Genomic DNA, 18,197 nt, shown 5'->3' with positions numbered 1-18,197 from the left:
ACCACTTATATTACTGAAAAATCTCAGAAAATAAATGCATTACCCACAATGTCTTATATAGTTTCCATAAATAGCCATTGTATCTTTTTTGTTTCAAATACCCAGCTTTTATATATTGGGGATGGGCCAGTGCCTAGTGGCGATCAGTTCAGAGAAACAGCACTGAGGAACTGAATCTGGTAATTGCTCCAAACTCATTGTTACCCACTTGATTTCATATAATCATGGCCAAATCTTCCATCTGTCTCTGCCCTCCAACAATGATTTCAGGACACTTGGAGCTGAAACCAAACAGTTTTTTTTTTTGTCTGGGCTCTCACCATCACAGCCCTTGATTAAATAACAGGTTTTTGTTCTCATTGTCTTACCTTCTTTTCCCATTCAGTTCTTGACAGCCTTCCCTCTCAACTGAATACTGTTATCACTTCTTTATTCTAATCCTCTCCCGAGCTGCCTATATTATCACCCTCTGTTTCAGAAGTTGGATTCTTACCCTTTAATCCACTAATTGGCTTTTTACCCTTAGATCCCCTTGCCTCCTCTGCATGCAACCTGACCCTTCTAGCCCCCACACACCCTTTCTATTCCCTGCCTTCCACTCTCTTGCTCCTTTCATCTCTCCCTATGTTTTGGTCCTACTTTCTCTTCATTCCAGATAATTTTGTTCTTTATTCCTTCTTCAGAAAGGAGGGCTCTCTAGTGTACAATATTACTTTCACTGTTGCTTCTATTTCCAACCAGTGTTTGTGTAACTCCTTTCTTCATTGGTCTTTAAGGAAGGAAGATGTATACAGTGCGAGTAGTCTGCTACACAGAGATGTGTAGTCCCCAGATTATGTTCTTTTTCAAACATCCCTTCCCTTTTCAGGGTTCTGAACAGGTTTGATGTTTTAATAAAATATTGGCTGCCACACATCACATGTATTCATTTAACAGATTCTCTTTTAATCAGATTAGTTTTCCATTGTCATACAGTATACTCTTCCATTGCCCTAAAAAGATATCTCTTAAAAAGTTTGTTTTTCTATCATACACTGAAACATAGTGCATCTTTATGTGAATTGAAAACATATTCTTTAATTGGACATATATTTTTAGTTGGTGCAACTATATAATGAGTAGCAGTAGTACACTGACTAGTAAGAAACAATAAGTTCCTCTGATTTCCTCCCCCCCTCTTGTATCCTAGATTTGAGGATATATTATATGAAGCATAAAGAAATGTTTTAGCCTTTTGGTTTTATAATCTCCAATGTTTTGTTGTTCTTATGTTGGATGTATGAATACACAGATCTGATCTTTGGCAAAATAGGGAAAATTATCCCCATGCTAATGTACATGGAGCTATTACACTCAGTCATGGTTAATAGCACTAAATGGATTTAGAGTGAAGAGTCTAGACTGCAATTCTGTCAGCATCTGCCCCTTTCCCAGTAATTTATTTGGGTTTTGCACCTGCAGATACTGAAATGGGACTGAATTCATGCAGAATTTTGCTTTGGACAAGAGGCACTGAAATAAGAACATTTAAGAATTAATTGTACTAAGTAAAAATGACTGTTAATACTGAAGAGGATTGTATTGTTTTCTCCCCTTAGATTTATTGCAGTTGATATTAAACACAATAGAATCCTGATTATCCAAACTCTCAGTATCAGAACCTTCTTTCTCTAATGAACTCCCTGCTCTATTGACTCCTGATTATCTGAACATATTTTGTTTTGCCTAGGCTGTTGGATGAATAAGAATCTACTGTAAAATCCATTCTCTGATCCTGCTTTGTCCTTTATGTGTCTTGAATTTTAACGCAATATAAAAACACCATGATTGTTTTCGCATTTGTATGATGCCAAATCTATGTCCCAGAATGTCGTGAGCTTCTTTAGAACCTTGCCTGTACTCAAGAGGAGTGAGAAGAAAGGAATAGGGAAGGTAGTCAAGGAAGGCACAACTCCCCTCCAGCAATACATACCTTACATACTACCAGAAAGAGGAAAGTACTAGTTCCAACAAACATATTGAGCATCTTCAGTAGAGCACTTCAGTCTGGTAAAAACAATAGGCATGTCCAATTAGGTAAGGTATTTTCATGACAGCTTCCAAAGATCTCTAAGTACATTAGAAACATTAAATAATGAGTTGGCCACAGCCTGTAAAACAGGTAGTATTATCTTAGTTCCATTGGAGAGGAAACCAAGGCACAGAGACAGTAAGTGACTTTCCTGAGGCCAAGAAGGCCGTGGCAGAAGAAGAAACAGAAATGTACTCTTCCTGACTCTGTTTTGTGCTTTAACCATCCTTCCTTCCTTCTCTAGCCTTAAGTGCAAGCAACCCTCAAAGCTGTTTTAGATTTGTAAAGGGGTGGATTTTCCCTCAGCCATTCAAGTATGGGTTCTCTCTCTAACAATGAAGACTGTACTACAACCACTCCTTTGTTCTGGAAAGCCACATCGTATCTTTATTCTTTTGAATGTCAGTCATGATGATGGTATTTTATTTCTAAAGGGACAGGACAGATCCCATACCTCTCTGTAAGTTGTCTGGGGGTAGAAGGGCACTTTTGTAGGAACCAGCCATCACATAGGCAATAAAGCTGGGAAGGGTTGTAAGTGCTTTGGAGGATAGGGTTAAAATTCAAAATGATCTGGACAAATTTGAGAAATGGTCTGAAGTAAATAGGATGAAATTCAATAAAGACAAATGCAAAGTACTCCACTTATGAAGGAACGATCAGTTGCACACACACAAAATGGGAAATGACTGCTTAGGAAGGAGTACTGCGGAAAGGGATCTAGGAGTCATAGTGGACCATAAGCTAAATATGAGTCAACAGTGTAACACTGTTGCAAAAGAAGCAAACATCATTTTGGGATGTATTAGCAGGAGCCGGGATCGGCAACCTTTGGCCCGTGGCCCACCAGGGTAAGCAACCTGGCGGGTCGGGCCAATTTGTTTACTTGCTGCGTCCACTCCAGGCCAATGGGGGCTGCTGGAAGCGGCGGCCAGCACATCCCTCAGCCTGCACCGCTTCCTGCAGCCCCCATTGGCCTGGAGCGGCGAACCGTGGCCAGTGGGAGCCGCGATCGGCCAAACCTGTGGACGCGGCAGGTAAACAAACCGGCCCGGCCCGCCAGGGTAAGCACCCTGGCGGGCCGTGTTCCAAAGGTTGCCGATCCGTGAGCAGGAGTGTTGTAAGCAAGACATGAGAAGTAATTCTTCTGCTCTACTCCGCGATGATTAGGTCTCGACTGGTGTCCAGTTCTGGGTACCACATTTCAGGAAAGATGTGGACAAATTGGAGAAAGTCCAGAGAAGAGCAACAAAAATGATTAAAGGTCTAGAAAACATGACCTCTGAGGGAGGATTGAAAAAATTGGGTTTGTTTTGTCTGGAAAAGAGAAGACGGAGAGGGGACATGATACAGTTTTGAAGTACATAAAAGGTTGTTACAAGGAGGAGGAAGAAAAATTGTTCTTCTTAACCTCTGAGGATAGGACAAGAAGCAATGGGCTTAAATTGCAGCAAAGGAAGTATAAGTTGGACATTAGGAAAAACTTCCTAACTGTCATGGTGGTTAAGCTCTGGAATAAATTGCCTAGGGAGGTTGTGGAATCCCCATCATTGCAGATTTTTAAAAACAGGTTAGACAAACATCTGTCAGGAATGGTCTAGATAATACTTAGTCCTGCCATGAATGCAGGGGACTGGACTAGATAACCTCTCCTGTGATTCTATGAACTTGAGTTCCACCAGCTCAGGGAGTAAGAAACAGGTTTACATTATAAATCGAGGGGCTCTGTCTTATAACCGCTAGTGCTGCCGCCAAACGGCTACTGCCAAACCACTGCTGTCATTAGCTGATGGCATATTGTCAGAGGAACTTATTTAAAAAAAAATTAATGTTTGGTTACTTCAAAAATAAACATTTTTATAGAAGCAAGTAAAGTTGATGTAAGAGTGTACACAAGCATCCATGCTAATACCTCCCAGTATCCCTCCCCTACCTCAACATTTTGCAGCTTTCCTTTTTGAATGTGGATGGATTTATTCCTGGTAAAAATGAGAGAGAGAGGCATTTTCAAGCTCCCCCTGATACTTTAGTCAATGAACTTCAGTCCGGGTCAGGAACGCCTCTCCTATTACTTGCTTGCCTCTCTTTGCCCTCCCTTCCAAAACAGGATGGCAGTCATAGCAGAATTTCACCTTTTCCTATAGTGGTTTTAATGATGTGTGACCACATCTGCAGGGCACTCCAAAGGTGAAAGACCCTAACCCATTGCTCCACCTTGCCACTGAAATGAGGTGTTGGGGGACAATTTCTAGCACAAACAGGATTTTCTTCAGATGCATAATCACAAGAAAAAAGCATCTGTCCTAATCTTTGACCCTTTGACTTTATATTAACAAATGACCAAAGAAGAACCAGAAAATGAGCAACCACAGAGATAAAATTGACAATCTCCCAGCATTTCCACAAATACCTAATCATGCCCCTTTCCCTTCACAAAAGCCTAGATAAACAGATGAACCTTGTTGCTTGCCCTGAAGGTTAGGCTGCTTGGGTTATTTCTAACAATGGGAGGTGGAGAATGAATACCAAAGGTGAGGGCTCCTTTTGGAAAATCCCCTACCAGCAGCTCCCTCTGTTATATACACAAAAGAAAACCATTAAAGTCAACGAGAGCTTTGCTACTGAATCCACAGTGTTGGATCAAGACCATGTTATTGTTGTCACCTCTTTTTGGTGGTGGAATGTCCCCTTCCACACTCTGCTTCCATGAAACTGTAGCATCTAAAGGTCTATCCCCAAAATATTCTTTTTATGGGTGAAATCTGAGATTGATCAACACACATAATCCTTTGAAAATGTAGGGCAAGTTTCTTGTCCCATATCCTAGAAATGTACATTGGTGCCAGCAGCAAGAGCTGTGCCATGAGTAACTTCTCAGGCAGCTGTAAGAGCACATCACCTTTTTATCCATGCTCTATAACCGGTCTCTTGTGTATGCATGTAGTTCACTAGTAAAGGCGGCCTCTTCCTAGCTTGTGAAATCTGCATTTTGTGGGATACCTTTATGTGGGTAGGAAAAAAGTATGGAATTCTATATCTTGTGTGTGTGTCCAAATTTTACATCCCTGTATTGGCGTGAATCAGGGACTACACTATGTAAAAGATCCAGTAGATCAGAAAAGGGTAACAGTGATGATGAGAAGGGCATAAAATGTATGTGCTCACAGTAATAAAGCCTTCCTTCCTAATTCTTGACACATTTTAATCCTGTTCATACTAAACTCAGTGCACAATAAGGGGTGCTTAAAAGCTATATACAGACATGGGCACTTCTTGTGTGGGAGAAAAAAACAGGAATTGATAGTTTAAAGTACAATAATCTGGAGTTTAGATTTTTTTTCCCCCTTGGTCTATACATACAACGTGTTATAATTAGAGATTAATTTGTGACATAGTTCACCATAATGCTGTTGTCTGTCTCTTGACGTACCTCCCTTGTAAATATTGCAGATTGTATGGTTAGTTTGCTACTAGTTCTCGTAAAACACAGTCTAATACTACCAGTAATTTTTTAAAGATATCGCCAAATTGTAGATGTTTAATGCGTGGACAGTCCTTGATTGGGCAAAAGGTTTCTTTTCTCCATCTCAATTTGGATTCTCTGTCAACATTCTGTGTTTGCCTGAACTGTCAATATTTCAGCACATGCCCTTAAATATTTGCTACAGTCCTTTTAAGTGTAATAGATGGATTCCCCATCTGAGGCTGCACATACAGAATACAGCAAATAGTGTGAGCATGCCAGTTTGTTTGCAGATTGTTTAAAGAAAAAAAGGCTCAACATATGTAATGAGACAGCTTCTTCCTTCTGATATGATTAATCAGTATCATTACAATTTGATCTTTCAGCGTACTACATGATACACAGGAAATTGCTTAGTACATAAGAAATTAATATTGGCTCTGTCTGCTGACAGTTTTTCAGGTAGGAAATGTAGAAGGACATTTCACTTTTAAAGATAACAGAGGAACAAAAGACCCTAAAATAGTGTGAAGAGAGCAGTAGTAAGTTTTTTTTTTTAATTTTCATTTGAAGAACCACAGTGCTAAACTTGCTTGTGATGCAATACCAAAGCATGATTATAAAAATATTTGATTCCAAAATATGTTGAGTAGGTCATACTCCAACAGTGAGACGTTTTGTATCTAAATTTAGTAATTAAGTAGTATCTCTTCATAAGAAGGCTCTCTCTATGCACTCTGGTTCCACACTTTCCCTACATTTTTGTGTGCTTTTCTCTAAAACATTAGGGTTTGGATTTTTCAGAAATGCCTGAGACATATAAGCATAAGTCCCATTGAGTTTCAATAGGGCTTGTGCTCCTAAATCACCTAGTTGCTTCCAAAAATCCCACACAAACTTCTTTGAGCCTGATCCTGATCAATAGTGCACAGGTGCAGTTGGGGAGAGGGGAAGGGAAAAGGGGAATCAGTCAGAAGGGGGAGCCCTTTCCCACAAGTGCACATGCACATCAGTAGGACAGGATACCTTCCTAGAGCTCAAAAGGGGTGTGCGGAATGTGCGGCCAGGGGTATAGGAGCAGCACTGTGCATCACACCACATGTGCTCACTTCAAATTCTGACTTGACAGAATGGCTGTGGTAAGGACACATAGCTGGAATTACTCTGTTCTGCCGTATAATTCTAGCAAATTAGAGTGGAAATTAATTGTCATTGTTTAAAGAAAATCTAAAATCAATTCATTGAAATGCTCTTTGTGTGTGGCTGTTTCAGATTTTGTGAAGGAACAGAATTTGGTTAAGACAGGGTTAAAGAAGCTACTGCTGCTGTAATATACACACCAGTGTCTTTGGTCTTTTAAGTCTTCACGTTTCTCTTACCACAGGTTCCCTTCTTCTTGTCTAGGATATGCAAATCTCTAGGCTCCTACGAGCAACTGGCTACGGATATGCATTTCATCTTAAAACAAAGACCAAGGAAAAAATAATATGAAAAAGTTATTCAAAGGATTTTGGAAACAGGTGTTCTAAATCTACACTAATTGGATTTCAGTTAATTATTCCTTTTACTTTAGGGAATATAAGAGAGAAATATAGGGGAAAAAAACATGAACAACTTCTCTGACATACTAATTGCTCTAATATTATTTAACCTAAGCCAATTTTTTTTCCAAACAATCAAACTGATACCCTTAAAATTACTATTCTGAAAAAATAAGTAATAAGAAAGTGGTTCAAAAGCAGATGTGGACTTTCAAAACCTACCATCACATTTTCAGCTTTCCTTATTTCAGCTGTTTTTACACTATGTACTTCCAGTTTTTTATTAGATAATAAAAAAGGAAAGAGTTCAAGTAATGTTTTTATGAGCTGTTTTTGGCTGCCTCAATACCAACATGAGGGGCTGCCCAAACCCACACAGGGGCTGGGTGAACCCCTGGATAATTTATTTTTTTCAGTAGGGCCCAAGAGTATAATATGGATAGGATCAGGAACATATATCTAGAGCTAAGACAGCAGGGGAGTGTAAAGGGTAGCAAATTCATGAGGGATCACATTTTTCTCTTTTGAACTTCACCCCCATAATCACTGGACTGATTCCAATATTGTGTGTTGGAATGTGGTTGAATTTTGTTGCCTTGCACACAAAGTGCTGACATGCCTCTAAATCTGACTAGTTCTAAAGGTGTTTTTTTTTTTTTAAAGCATGGTGGGGTGGAGGGGCACCCAGTACAAACAGTCCTTGTGTACATAAAGCTGAGTCTTATGGTTATATTGAGAAAACTTCCACTGACAAGGTTTTATGAAACTGAATATTAATGGAAATGTTCTCATCAGATATTTGTTTGAAAACTTGAGTAAAATCAGTTTTGTTTTGTTTTTTGGTTTGGATTGAATCCTGCAGTGTGTGCAAAATATTGTGCTGATATATTGCAGCCAGCGAAGGGTAAATGTGGATATATGGCATTTTTCCACTTCTCATTTGAGGAATATGGAGTTTAGGTTAGTTTACCCACTTATTATTTTTTAATTGCAACACCACTGATTGCATTAAGTTGACTAGAAGCAGAGAGTGAAACTAACTATAAAGGAACATGAAACTGACTAGTCTCATTTCATTGTCCAGTCTGAGAGAAATGCAAGCATAATAAATAGTTTAAAATAGATTTTAAAGTTATTCCTTTTTTAATAATCTGAGGTGCCACCAATAACACAGGCAAAGACATTTATTTATGATGTGAGCTTTAATTAGATAATGTCCCTTCAAAGAATGATTTTTTTTGTACTGATATATTTCAAGTATAAATAAAATGTTTTGCTTTTGAATGGGGATATTGTCCACTGAAATGTAACTTTATTTGCACTGCAACTTTAAGAAGATTTCAGAAAGTCTAATGAAAACCTGCCAGAGGGCAGGGCAGCAACAGCTTACATTCTAGCTACTTACATGTCTGACAATTAACTGTACTTCTCAATTTAAAAAAATGTGGACTAGTGGGCATTAAATGGTGTTTATCTATCACTGAGGCATAATCTTAAAGAGATACGTATGCCTACTACATATACATGCATTTATTCCATCCCTACAAATGTGCGCATACACAAATACAACACACATCTACTATGCATTTCCATGCATGTACACTCTCATGTGACAGTGAACTTCTGTAATTTTTTACAGAATTTTGAGGGAAAATATTACTCACAGTATAAACTGATGTTATCTTTTTTTTCATTTCTGGGGACGTATTCCATAACTGGTGCTTTGGTTGGCTGGAATTTTCTTACTATTTCTAGTCTTTTTCACCCCATTTGGAGAAATAAAAAGTGATAAGGCAAAGGGCAGGACTTGAAATATATTTGGTAGAGAGTTCTCAGAGAATGGATCAAATTCTTTTTGTATTGTTTGTCTCATCTTACATACCTACCTAACCTATAGAGTTTAGAGAGTTCAAATGCCTGTAATACATAGGTGCTAATACTCTCCTGGGGTTCACATGTGCAACTCACACTGAACTGTGATTGGAAGTTGTATATCTCAAGAAAGGTTTGGTCCTCTGATATGTGTGACAACTATACAGCTCTTAATGTTTTGTTCAATGAGACTCTGTACAATATCAACATGTGTGAACATGTGTTGGCAAAAAAGTTGTTTTCCCGTGTGAGTATTTGACTCCTGTGTGCATCTGCACTCATGCTTTATCTTTGTCAGTGTAACATATAAGGTTTCTTTGTAAATCAAGATGCATCAAACATTCCTTCTTAATTAAGCTTAAAAAAGCAGCTCCAAAATTAAAAGAAGTTTTTTTTTTAATCAAATAAACATCATTATTATGCGGCCCTAGAAAAATTATTTCAAAATTCTACTTGTAATTGACTGTTATAATTTAGTTTGTTTAAATAAATAATCATCAGGACACTGCTAATATACTTTTGTTCAGGTTCCTATCTTTACTTTTCCCCCTGCCTATCACTTCCAGATTTTCTTTCTCACTCTCTCTATATATGTCACATTTTTAGTGCAATCTTCATAGTATCTAGGTGCCAATTGATTGCCCTTTAAAAATACTTTTTGAATCAGCTGAATGCTTTTGTTTCCTTGAGATGTGAACGCATTTGCTGGATAAATATAGACTAAAAGCCTAGTTGTGATCACTCATACACATATATGTATTGCTTAGAATCTTATCATACCCAGCCTGTGCTTGTTCAGCCCAGTTTACAAGCTATGTGGGGATACATATGACTGTCTATCTGAGATCAGAAGTGGGGCCTGTGAGTCTGATTCAAAACCCATTGAAGACTTCTATGGATTTCAGTGGGCTTTGGATCAGGCTGTAAAAGTCTAATCATGGATCTCACTCATTTGAGTGTGAACAAATAGGGAGGGGGAGAGGGAAGTAATAAAACATTTTAAAATTGGACAATTGTTTTGTAAGAAAACGTCACAATAGGATGTTTTGGCATGATTACATTGCATCTGAATGGCTTTGGTATCATTTTGCACCTATAGGAGTTCTTTTGTTAACACTTTTTGAATAGAAAAGTTGGTGCACTTGCACAAAAATGTATATATACAATATGGACTTAAGAATACATGACAAATCTGAATGGTATGTACATTCTATTTGTGAAATATAGCAGGGAAAAATATTTATGAGCACCATAGGACATGAAGCTCAGTGCAGTCATTTCTAAATGAAAATTATGTGACAGTTCATCTGTATTTAATGCTAACATTGCTTGATCTAGACATAAAGAATTTAGCAGCCATTTATCATAGCCTACTGCACTGTTCATTTCCTGATGTACTTGCTTAGGATACATTGGTGTTTTAATCTCAACATGAGCCACGGTCTAATTTTAGATGTTTAATGAAAGGAAAACCCAGAGAGAGACAGATTTTTCACATGGCTATTAGAAGTCTACTCCCACAACTTGAATTGGTTGGTCTTTTTAATACATACTCCCAGAAGCCATTGCTTGGTTCCTGCACCAGATGCAGGTGTTCCCTTGTGCTGTCAGCCAGGAATGATTAATGAGGATTTGCCCCTACTGAAAGCAGTCTTTGGAGCATTGTTCAGGGCATCTGTGGAACTGTCGGGGGAGACAAGGACACAAGTGAACAACCAATTATTTGGCCATCACTGAGGCAGCATGAAAAAGACATCAAATTGGACAGAGGAGCAAAGCTTTTGTTTTGTGATCATATTTTTAGGTGTTAATAATAGAGGACTTTTACCTGCTTCTTTTTTCCCCCTTTGGTCAGGCATAGGTCTAAAGCTAAAAAGATTAAAAAAAAAAAAGATTGTGGTTCTTTAAAAGTATAAAAGGGAGAAGAACACATACAATTGATTCCTTGGAGGTTGCATGGTGGGTATAAAGATGTTTTGCTCTGCTAAAAATTCAGTGGGTAGGAGGATCCTTCATGCAGGGAGCTCCTTAATTGCTGGCCATACAAACAGTTAGGAAGACTGGGGCTTTAACAAGTGATAGCACAGGGAAATGCTGCATTAGGATTCTGAAACAGAAAAAGAGCAAAACTGGGAAACATTTCCAAGATTATATTCAGCATTCAGTATGCTTCCTTCTTTCTATCAGGAAGAAGATACTCTTAGGTCCAGAAGAGAGTTGTTTTTTTGTTTGTTTGTTTGTTTTTTGTAAAGGGGGTATTCAGACTACTCAATTCTTATTTGCCAAGACTTGTGATTTTTAAATAATAATCCTAAATCAGCTAAAGAAAATGTTATATTTTCAGCACAATCCAAATGAGGATTAGGTTGCCACCTTTATTTGTGTAAAATACTTCTTATGTTAAGTCTTCTCAAGCCTGTTGTTTTCAGTATTTTAAGAATTAGTGAAGCTATAGAGTGAAAATGAAGTCTTCAAAAGGAAGATAATATTTTATTAGTTGTTAATAACACATGCAGTATCACAATGTCAACCACTCCACACAAAAAATCTGCTTTACATTTTTATTGGTTAATACTTTTGTTTCTTTCAAACAAAAAGGGTTCAAGTCCCCAAATGATTACAAATATTATCAGAAATACCTCTTGGAGGGAGGCTATTAAGCTAGACATAGAGGCAAAGGGGCTAAAAAAATCTAAATAATTATTCCCAAAAAGAAAGTGATATATTTTAGGCATAACATTTTTAGTGTGGTGGAATCATGGCCTATTTTGCACCTGCAATAAACACGTGAACTACTGTGTGTACATGTAAATACCTATTTCTATGCCCCAAACCATTTTGTACATACTGTGGTGAGTACAGTCCTTGCTTGTGCAAAATTAGAGCCTGCAGTTGAAAATTTGCCCCAAGATATCCAGACATGTCAGCTAAGATTCAAACATTTGAAAAGTCTGAATAATCAACTAACTTCTATATCTGCTATTGAAGGATTATTTTATAGAACATGCAAAAATGTAAAACAAATACACAGAAAATATTATTTAGTCCCAACAATTGGAGGAAAAAAGTAGACTACTCGATCAAGTGAAAAAAAGTGGTAGGCTGAAACCATAAAGGACAGAATTTGTATGTTTTTTTAAATACACATCTGTCTGAAGCTTTCATATTTTAGGAACACCATGTAGCATGCTACAAATGAAACTCTTCCCCAAAAGGAAATCAGAGGCAGCCATATGAAACACCAGGAAAGTATCGTAATTTCTGTATCAGGAATACTCCAATTAACAGCTCTTGAATTGCATACAGCACTGCTTAGACCAGCAAATGTCTCTTTCCTGGTGTGATGGGCATTTGCTCCTCTTCCCCAAAAGCTATCTCTTAGAGCCACTCAGAGGTCAGCCCTGAGCCCTCTTCTATTTGATATCTGTGCTATTAAATGAGTTTGTTTGAGGATATGGGTTCAAATGCTCTCAATATAGCTATCAGATACACTCAACTCTGTTTCCTTCTTGTCAGGAGCAGACAATGGCATCATCCAAATGTCCCAGTGTCGGAAAGAAATAATTACCCGACTGAAGAACAGTGGGCTCAAACTCAACCCAGGCAAGATGGAGATGAAGCTGGTAAGAAAGGGGAAGCACTTCAAGGAAATGACAAAAACTCTATTGAGGGCATTTGCTCTCTGATTGTCAAGGTGATGCAGTCTTTCCTAATCCTAGACTACCAAGTAGCAACAATGGCCAGAAATGCCTTCTTCAGCTAGGCAGAAGACTGCCCCCTTTGCTCACTGATGTGTCCCTTGCTACAGTAATTCATGGCCATACTGGATTAGTGCAAAATGATCCCTCCCTTTGGGTTGTCTGTGAAGGCTGCATGGAAGCATCAAATGACACAATTTGTGACACAAATTAAGGAGAGCATATCTAACCATTTCTGTACCCAGCATTGGCTCTGACCACAATACTGGAAGTGCTTTGAGATTGTGGTAATCATTTCAGCTCTTTCAGTGGGCTAGGATGTTGCTGTCTCTAAGGCTGTTTCTCTCTCTACCAGTTTTAGAACACAACAATCTATGGGGACAGGACAGGTTTGGAGGGCACAACTTTCTTGATGGAGGCCCTTTTGCGATGGAACTACCTGACAGTAGAGATCAGGTTGAATTTGAATCTTGTCAAGTACAGACACAATGTAAGACTCCCCTGTTTGCACAAGCCTTAGAGTCATAGAATCATAGAATATCAGGGTTGGAAGGGATCTCAAGAGGTCATCTAGTCCAACCCCCTGCTCAAAGCAGGACCAAATTCCCAACTAAATCATCCCAGCCAGGGCTTTGTCAAGCGGGCCTCAAAAACCTCCAAGGAAGGAGACTCCACCACCTCCCTAGGTAATGCATTCCAGTGCTTCACCACCCTCCTAGTGAAATAGTGTTTCCTAATATCCAACCTGGACCTCCCCGACTGCAACTTGAGACCATTGCTCCTTGTTCTGTCATCTGCTACCACTGAGAACAGCCGAGCTCCAGCCTCTTTGGAACCCCCCTTCAGGTAGTTGAAGGCTGCTATCAAATCCCCCCTCATTCTTCTCTTCTGGAGACTAAACAATCCCAGTTCCCTCAGCCTCTCCTCATAAGTCATGTGCTCCAGATCCCTAATCATTTTTGTTGCCCTCCGTTGGACTCTTTCCAATTTTTCCACATCCTGCTTGTAGTGTGGGGCCCAAAACTGGACACAGTATTCCAGATGAGGCCTCACCAATGTCGAATAAAGGGGAACGATCATGTTCCTCGATCTGCTGGCAATGCCCCTACTTATACAGCCCAAAATGCCGTTAGCCTTCTTGGCAACAAGAGCACACTGTTGACTCATATCCAGCTTCTCGTCCACTGTGTAGCCTTCCTACAGTAAAGGTTGCCAAATGGCCCAATGGCATCTCTTCCCTCTCTGTGTGATCCAGTCCTATCTGGACAATAATGTTTGGTTCTACTGTTCATATTTGGCCCTTAGATCCTATAAGTGCATTATAAATTAATAAATACTATGAATAAGGTGTCGTGCAGCATCTTGTTGATGATACCTCATTAGCCTTGTGAGAAATAGAAATTTAAAACAAAACCATAGACAAATGGATATGGACATACAGTATGGGATAAAGCTATGTTTGTGCTAGAAGCCAACTAAAGCAGCTATGAACATCAGCTTTGATTTAGTTTTACAAATTGCTCCAATGGAGAGTTATAGTATTACAAAATTCATCACTTATTTAGTGATGAGAACCCCATATCACTTCACAAGCATTAGTTCATTATTAAGTCTCACAACACTATAGCAAGTAGTACTATGTTTTTTCTCTGCGAGATGACTTTTCCCCCTGCTTCACCAGATCGATGCTCCCTTCCTTATTATGTTAATGATGGTATTATATACAATTTACTTTGCATACACTTGTGGCACACAGTTTTGTATTCTACATCATATTGCTCTTTGACTCTTCTTGTTGAAAAAGGGACTCTGGCTGATAATTGCTGAATGCTTTATAAATAGCATGGCTGTAGAACTGAAATGCTAGAATTTCTAACAACAACAGTTTGCAGCACTGAAAAGAGAAACTTAATTATAACCAGAACCCAAAATATAGTATTTGATTTTTTTTTTAAATAAATATTTTTGTGTTGAAACTAGTGTTCATGAAAAGTACTGGATTGACAGCACTGGAGACCTATGTCTTCCTTTCTATTCATAGAGTGGATACTGTACAAACTGCAGGAGTTTGAACTTATTGGCACAGCTGGACTGGATGAGACAGCTATACCACTGCCTACTGTGGGAAATTTGAAATACCTAAGTCTTTCCTTTCGGCAGTCCCCGGTGCCATTTCTGTCCCCTCCCATTTTTTCCTTTCCTCACACAAACATGTACCTGCTTTCTCTCTCCCACTTGAGGAGAAAAGTGGCATATAATAGTTTTTGGGTTTTTTGTTTTAAATTAGGAAGATAATATATCTGTGTTGCCAACCTCAATTATTCAAAAATTGGTAGGACCCAAAAAATAATGATTCACTAAAAAATCTTGAAATTTTAAGACCCTCAATCTTTTTCTTTGCCCTCTGGTTTTCGAGCCTTCAGGATCACGTTTCCAAGATTTTTTCCACAACCACGAAAGCTAGACTCTCTTATGTTTCTTTTTAAATGTAAGCTGAAATTCTTATGTAACCACATGACTGCAAGAACTGGGACTTGAAAAAAGACACCCATGAGACCCAGAATATAATGGAAAGTTGGCAACACTGCATTCTCTATTTTAAGTGCATTTAGGCAACAGTGAGGCTCAAAAATTTAAGAGCTGTCTTCACTGCAGCTTGTCTTGGCAGAATTAACATTTTTATTCCTCTTCTCATCTGTATAATGCTTCTCTACGGTTATGGCCATTACAGCCATGGTAGTTGTGTCACTGATGGCCACAACCACACCAAATTGAGATTTTGGAAGCAGTCTCGAGCACCCTAAAAATCTCCCCAAAGCCTTAGGTTAGGTGGGTCTGCAGGCAAACCAAGCAAAATCTTTAAAGCAGCCCTTGAAATTCAGCCAATGAGCCATTTGCAAAACAGGAATGAATTTGCCCTCCTGCTTATGACAGCGTAAAGGGACCATAAAAGCCCCAGTCCATCTTGAGAAGAAGGCCCTGGTGCTGGCACTGAGTAAGACAGCCACAGTCTGGCTTATGAGGCCACCTTCACAAAGTCTGGCAGTGGCTGTATTCTGGTGGTAGAGCTGGGGAGCCAGTCCAGGTATCACTCTGGGCCCAAGGTCCCTGAAAACTGAACTCTTTATTCCATAAGCAGTTTCAGCTGCCTCTGCATAATAGAACAGGGGCTTTCATAGCAACCCTCCCCCTGACTTTTTGTATCAAAAGCTAAGCCACTTAACAGTACAGTTTCCAATACTGCAAAGGGTAGGAGGAGCTGCGGGACTGCAGTGGACTCTGCCATGAAATACTGTGCAATGCTGCTGCCGATAAGCAGCTCGGTTAGTGCTGCTGTTAACCACTTGGATTCCTTAAGATATGCTGGGGCCTGTTTTGGCCCCTCTAGGAGCCAATAACTGGGAGGTCACAAAGGCCTGTGCTCCCTCCCCTCTGAACTGTGAGTTTGGTGCTGCAACTCTGAGATGCAAAATTCCAGCCAATGTGTTTGCCCATATGTATGACAGTTAAGGTATATACATGCTCATATGTACACACCCACCCACTTATTAAATCCATCTTTCTCCATCCTCCAATCCCTACCTGCAGAAATCCAGCTTCACTTTTTACAAACTTTGTTTTGCTATTTTCAACTTTAATTCTGGCTCCTTCTGAAGCACCACACCTCACTTAGAAGGGGTGTGTGCATGAGGTGGAAGGGCTCCCTTACCCATCGCTTCCTTTCACTAGCCACCTTTATTCTTGTCTCTAAATCTCCCCTCTGCACCTTGCGTTTCTGTGCAGGATTTGTTCCTTCTCTTCCTTTTCCCACCATTAACACAATCCTGTGTCCTCCCTTGTTTCCCCTCCCTCCTTTTCCATCCACTCCTTCATTCACACGTTTACTTTTTCCATTCACACGCTTTCTCACCCACTCTTGTTTGTCCTCTTTCCATTCATCCTAGAATTGGGCAGGCTGTTTTCTATACCTGAGGAAGCTGAGGCTGATTTATTAATGATTATGTTTTTAAATTTGATGGGGTAATATGATGTAGTATTCACAAGCTGGAATAATGGGATGGTTAAGTATCAATCTGATTATTTTTAGTAAGGCTCTCTTTTGAATTCAGATTTTCTTTAACATTCTTTATAATACAAATAATTTACTGAAATAAAAGCACAGATCTCAATCAATAACTGCAGTTTAGCTATGTACAATACATTCCATTCCTTACTGATAGGTAAAGCTTCACCTTCTACATTTTAGGTGTTAGAACTGTGAAATTAGTGTGATCTGTTAAGCTTGCTAGACTGTGTGTGTTTCTTTCAGTATAAAAGCCTTACCCCCCTCCTAGATGTATTTTATTGCCTTTCATAAGGCCACATTAATGTTAAAGGGTATCACAACACACGTTGTGTCTATTTGTTCCGGTGAAGACTCTACTTATCATGTAATCCTTATTTAAAAGCTGATTTTAGTGTGTTTTAGAAGATCGGAAAATGCAGACAATATGCCACATTCTGATTAGATGCTAACAAGCAGTATTCAGCACATCTCGGAAAAGCAAAAGGAAATGTAGTCCTTCAGGGGAAAAGAAATAGACACAGCATGCACCCTGATCCATAGATGCAGGGAGGGAGTCCCAATATGTCTTTGTGTAGGGATTAGTGGGATAAATACAATACATAACCACCACTCTTTTAACAACCATAGTGAGGCTATTACTGGTGTACCTTCTTATCTTAACCACAGGTCTCTAATAATGATATAATGACTGAAGCAGAGTCTCCAAATAATACATATTCAGTATGTTTTATATATCAGAGAGCTTCTTCTCTTGTGTCCTGAAAGACCTTTAGTTCCAAAAATATTTGGGAGAGTAGTTTGTGAGTTTTTGTATTACTGCACATCACCAAGCAGCCAATAGAAGTAAAAGGACACTTCATCAAATGACTTATAAAATCCAGTTCATTTGAAAATATCTAAACCTACTTTCCAGCTCTCACGTGGGAGTGTATGAACTTGCTTTGCCTAATTTCAAATCCATTTGAATTTAGTGGTTTTGAAAATTTAACATAAATGTTCTTGAGTTTGCATTTCACTCAGCAGGGACTGAAAAGAAGGAGCAGAGGTGGAGACAGACAAAACATCCAATGCAAAAATAGTGTCAAAAAGATACAGAGGGAAAAAATGTATGCAGTCAGGATCAGATTTACACCTTACGCTTCTCTAGGCACAGTATCTTCAGCGCCCTCCCTGCCTACAGCTGACTTTCATGTTGCACACAGTTTTAGAGAGGTATGATGCCCCTAGGCACGTGCCTTCTGTGCCTAATTGGAAATCTGGCCCTCGATGCAGTATGCAATATGTATATATGATATGCAAAATACCTACTTCTTTCTCAATACCCATTATATTTTATAGCACAGAGGTTTCTCTTTAGCTAGAAAATCATGTTTGTTTTGTTTTATCTTTTAATTTAATCAGCCATGGAATGAAAAAAATAGTGGATTAATTTACAGAAGAAAATGACTCATACAGCTGAATTAGTTACATGAACCTAAAGATTCAC

General features: G+C 39.0%; 1 long non-coding RNA gene across 1 annotated transcript in view; it reads left to right on the top strand.

Moving 5' to 3' along the window:
* The first annotated feature begins 12,474 nt into the window (after positions 1 to 12,474).
* The window catches only part of LOC117874052, a 45,086-nt gene continuing 39,363 nt past the window's right edge, over positions 12,475 to 18,197 (top strand). Inside the window, exon 1 of the long non-coding RNA XR_004644884.1 lies at positions 12,475 to 12,570. This is a non-coding gene — a long non-coding RNA (uncharacterized LOC117874052). The remainder of the gene's footprint in view (positions 12,571 to 18,197) is intronic.

The sequence above is a fragment of the Trachemys scripta genome, chromosome 3 (assembly GCF_013100865.1).
Source record: "Trachemys scripta elegans isolate TJP31775 chromosome 3, CAS_Tse_1.0, whole genome shotgun sequence".
Taxonomy (NCBI): domain Eukaryota; kingdom Metazoa; phylum Chordata; order Testudines; family Emydidae; genus Trachemys; species Trachemys scripta.
Note: the sequence above shows the minus strand (reverse complement) of the source record. Positions and strands in the feature narration are given on the sequence as shown.